A 5,000-nucleotide genomic window follows, 5' to 3' on the forward strand; every position below is an offset into this window, starting at 1 on the left:
CTTGCCGCTGCCGACAGAGGCCCGGGAGCGTGCTGTCGTGGCATTGCCGGCGGGAGACAACACGCGCCACCTACGGTGACCGGCAGCTCCAACGCCGGCGCCACAGAAGGACAAAAGCCCCACTTGGGTGCCGAAGCGAACTCTCCCAGCACAGCGCACGCGCCAACACGTCCGCACAGCTGCGATACAAACCACCTGCGAGAACCGCTGGGGCGACCGAGCAGCAGACGGCGTCGCGGCGCCGAGCGCCGGGCGGCGGCGCATCCTCAGCGCACAAAGTCCTCAATCGGACCAGCACACTGCAGATGGCCACCGCGCTTCGCACCGGGCCCGCGAGGACCTACTTTGGCCGCAAGGCGCCGCGAGCAGGGGGCGCCGGCGCGCAGCTGCGCCGCCTGCCGCGTCCGTCGGCCGGCGCGCCTGCCACTGGCCGCCCCCACCAGCCGGCTGTAGCGCGTGCGCCCACGCACCGCGCTGCCAGCACGCCGGGCGGCCCCCCCTCACCGGCCGGGGACGGTCCCACCCAGCCACCGCCGCGTATCGCCTCACACCCAGATCCCCCTTTCACGTTCGTGGGCATGGTGGGTATCCCTGAAACAACCGGTTAATAGCTCGACCGATCGTCGCCAACACTGATTCACCTCTAGCGAGAACAACCGCACCACAACGGGTTACCAGTTGTTCATTTGCGTAACGTCACCAGCAAACGTACACGTCCATCGCCATTTGCAACGAGTATTGCATGCCTGTGTCAGGTGTCACAACACACTACGTCTGCCCACATAGACGCAACAACATGTGCACGCCTAGAGAACATGTGGAAGGTCGACCCCGTACGTATGCGGTGTCCATTGCGCGAACGACTGTCAGCCGGCCTCTGCAGCATGTCGCAGATGTGGAACACGGTGCAACATGCTATCACGGTGTGTGAGAAGAGACGACTACGTCCGAATACACGCTCCACTACATCAACAGACTGCTCATGCTGATCGCCATCCAGGGCGTCCGTTCCTCCCACACGTCTGTATGGCGTACCACACTGCAATCCAGCTCTTATAGGGAGACGACACGTAGCTGCGTGCACAATATTTGGACTGTATGGTCCGCCGTTGCTAGGCGCAGTCGTCATACGGCCACATGTGCCACGATGTATCATTCAGTACATACGGACCAATGTGCAGTACAGTTTGTGGGTTTTGCGTACATCGGCGGACAGGTGACAGGCCGTACCACAACGTAGGCTGAGTACGTCGGCATGCGAAGGGCGTTGAACATGCAAACTTCTCACCGACCAGCTTGCGAAGGCAGGGGGGAAGGGGGTGGGGGCATGTACGTCCTGCTGCTATCCACATTACAGTGTATAGCAGGAGCATGTGGAAAGTCAGCAACACCTGCAAGGTGTTTAACATGACGCGATACACAGGGGACCGGGCAGTGCGAGTAGCGAACTATATTGCGAGGGTTGCGGTTAGGCAACACTACACTAATTTAACGAGTTGCATAACAATTACAGAGCAGGTTCAGCGACAACGTGCGTCAGGTTAAGGCGCAATATAGTTTTGGTTACGGCGCACTTTAGGTTAGGTTAAGGCATATTATAGGTTAGGTTAAGGCATATTATAGGTTAGGTTAAGGCATATTATAGGTTAGGTTAAGGCATATTATAGGTTAGGTTAAGGCATATTATAGGTTAGGTTAAGGCATATTATAGGTTAGGTTAAGGCATATTATAGGTTAGGTTAAGGCATATTATAGGTTAGGTTAAGGCATATTATAGGTTAGGTTAAGGCATATTATAGGTTAGGTTAAGGCATATTATAGGTTAGGTTAAGGCATATTATAGGTTAGGTTAAGGCATATTATAGGTTACGTTACGGCACAACATGGGTTACGTTACGGCACAACATGGGTTACGTTACGGCACAACATGGGTTACGTTACGGCACAACATGGGTTACGTTACGGCACAACATGGGTTACGTTACGGCACAACATGGGTTACGTTACGGCACAACATGGGTTACGTTACGGCACAACATGGGTTACGTTACGGCACAACATGGGTTACGTTACGGCACAACATGGGTTACGTTACGGCACAACATGGGTTACGTTAAGGCACAAATTAGGTTAGGTTAAGGCACAAACTAGGTTAGGTTAAGGCACAAACTAGGTTAGGTTAAGGCACAACGTAGGTTAGGTTAAGGCACAACGTAGGTTAGGTTAAGGCACAACGTAGGTTAGGTTAAGGCACAACGTAGGTTAGGTTAAGGCACAACGTAGGTTAGGTTAAGGCACAAATTAGGTTAGGTTAAGGCACAAATTAGGTTAGGTTAAGGCACAAATTAGGTTAGGTTAAGGCACAAATTAGGTTAGGTTAAGGCACAAATTAGGTTAGGTTACGGCACAAATTAGGTTAGGTTAAGGCACAAATTAGGTTAGGTTAAGGCACAAATTAGGTTAGGTTAAGGCACAAATTAGGTTAGGTTAAGGCACAAATTAGGTTAGGTTAAGGCACAAATTAGGTTAGGTTAAGGCACAACGTAGGTTAGGTTAAGGCACAACGTAGGTTAGGTTAAGGCACAACGTAGGTTAGGTTAAGGCACAACGTAGGTTAGGTTAAGGCACAACGTAGGTTAGGTTAAGGCACAACGTAGGTTAGGTTAAGGCACAACGTAGGTTAGGTTAAGGCACAACGTAGGTTAGGTTAAGGCACAACATAGGTTAGGTTAAGGCACAACGTAGGTTAGGTTAAGGCACAACGTAGGTTAGGTTAAGGCACAACGTAGGTTAGGTTAAGGCACAACGTAGGTTAGGTTAAAGCACAACGTAGGTTAGGTTAAGGCACAACGTAGGTTAGGTTAAGGCACAACGTAGGTTAGGTTAAGGCACAACGTAGGTTAGGTTAAGGCACAAGGTAGGTTAGGTTAAGGCACAACGTAGGTTAGGTTAAGGCACAAATTAGGTTAGGTTAAGGCACAAATTAGGTTAGGTTAAGGCACAAATTAGGTTAGGTTAAGGCACAAATTAGGTTAGGTTAAGGCACAAATTAGGTTAGGTTAAGGCACAAATTAGGTTAGGTTAAGGCACAAATTAGGTTAGGTTAAGGCACAAATTAGGTTAGGTTAAGGCACAACGTAGGTTAGGTTAAGGCACAACGTAGGTTAGGTTAAGGCACAACGTAGGTTAGGTTAAGGCACAACGTAGGTTAGGTTAAGGCACAACGTAGGTTAGGTTAAGGCACAACGTAGGTTAGGTTAAGGCACAACGTAGGTTAGGTTAAGGCACAACGTAGGTTAGGTTAAGGCACAACGTAGGTTAGGTTAAGGCACAACGTAGGTTAGGTTAAGGCACAACGTAGGTTAGGTTAAGGCACAACGTAGGTTGGGTTAAGGCACAACGTAGGTTAGGTTAAGGCACAACGTAGGTTAGGTTAAGGCACAACGTAGGTTAGGTTAAGGCACAACGTAGGTTAGGTTAAGGCACAACGTAGGTTAGGTTAAGGCACAACGTAGGTTAGGTTAAGGCACAACGTAGGTTAGGTTAAGGCACAACGTAGGTTAGGTTAAGGCACAACGTAGGTTAGGTTAAGGCACAACGTAGGTTAGGTTAAGCACAACGTAGGTTAGGTTAAGGCACAACGTAGGTTAGGTTAAGGTACAATATAGGTTAGGTTAAGGTACAATATAGGTTAGGTTAAGGTACGATATAGGTTAGGTTAAGGTACGATATAGGTTAGGTTAAGGTACAATATAGGTTAGGTTAAGGTACGATATAGGTTAGGTTAAGGTACAATATGGCGTAGGTTCAGATACACATTGTTGTAGGGAAAGGTGTATTGGGGGGGGGGGGGCGGCGGCAGGTTCGTTGATAGTGATTATCGTAATTGGATGCCTGCGGTATTATCTGATTTGTCACGTCAGGATGCACTTTTGGCTCATGACAGGCGGCGCTCCAATTCCATGGTTGTGGCAGATCTGTGTCTTTCATTCCTGCCATTGAATGTGTGCTGTGACAGGAGGCAGTATTGTGATGTTGGGTGCACCCCTGTGTAGGACATGTGTGGGTGTTCGTGGCTTAGCTGAGCAATGTGCGGATGTCGGAAGGGTGGGATATTGTGTTTTCTGGGTGGACCTCCCGGTCTGGTAATGATAGTGTGGATTGTGTCATGTGGCGGAGAGGATGCACTGGATGTTCTTCCATGCTGGTGGTTAGATATTGTGTGTGTGCCTGTTACAGGCAGAGAGTAGTGTGTGATAAGAGAGTAGTGTGTGATAAGAGAGTAGTGTGTGATAAGAGTGTCTGGCTGACGTGTGGTTCTCATTGTGTGCAGAGTCTTTCAGCATGTATAGGGACGGTTGTATACATTGTATTCTGATGGCTCTGCATCTATTACTCATCAGTGCCGTGTATACGGTTACTCTGGTTCCAGTCGAAACTGTTCTATCTCTGTACATTAGTGACACTGCGGCTCCACTATGTTGCCGCCCCTGTCGGCCGTTTCCCCCAGTGTATGGCTAATGATTATCAGCAATCAGTCTATTAGTCAATACCGGTAGTGTGACGACGTCAAATGTCCGGGATGGGGGAAGCTACACCCTTCCCGTGGGTCAGGGCCTAGAAAGACTCTTCCCACGCAGGAGACTCGGACTGTCGTTACTCTTCCGAGACATATATGTGCCCAGCGTTTTTTGCGACTGCGAGTGCAACGCCCACGGGTGCCGACATGGATGGGGCGCTTCCTAGCTGATGGCTCAGCATGAGAATCCGTACAGTGAGCAATGCGATCGCGTCTGTAGCTTGTACGTGGTACAGCTCGCAGCTCATGAATAGGGACAGCGGGAATGTCGCATATTGGAAATATCTCTTCATGAAACGCATGTTATAGGTGTGGATTGCACCTTACGAGTGCGGGAAACGTCCGCCGTTCATCCGCTGGCGATGCGAGTTTGGCGGTTGGGGTGGGGCACGAACGGGTGCAGGTGGTGTGATTGCCGGTC

The sequence above is a fragment of the Schistocerca serialis genome, chromosome 4 (assembly GCF_023864345.2).
Source record: "Schistocerca serialis cubense isolate TAMUIC-IGC-003099 chromosome 4, iqSchSeri2.2, whole genome shotgun sequence".
Lineage (NCBI taxonomy): Eukaryota > Metazoa > Arthropoda > Insecta > Orthoptera > Acrididae > Schistocerca > Schistocerca serialis.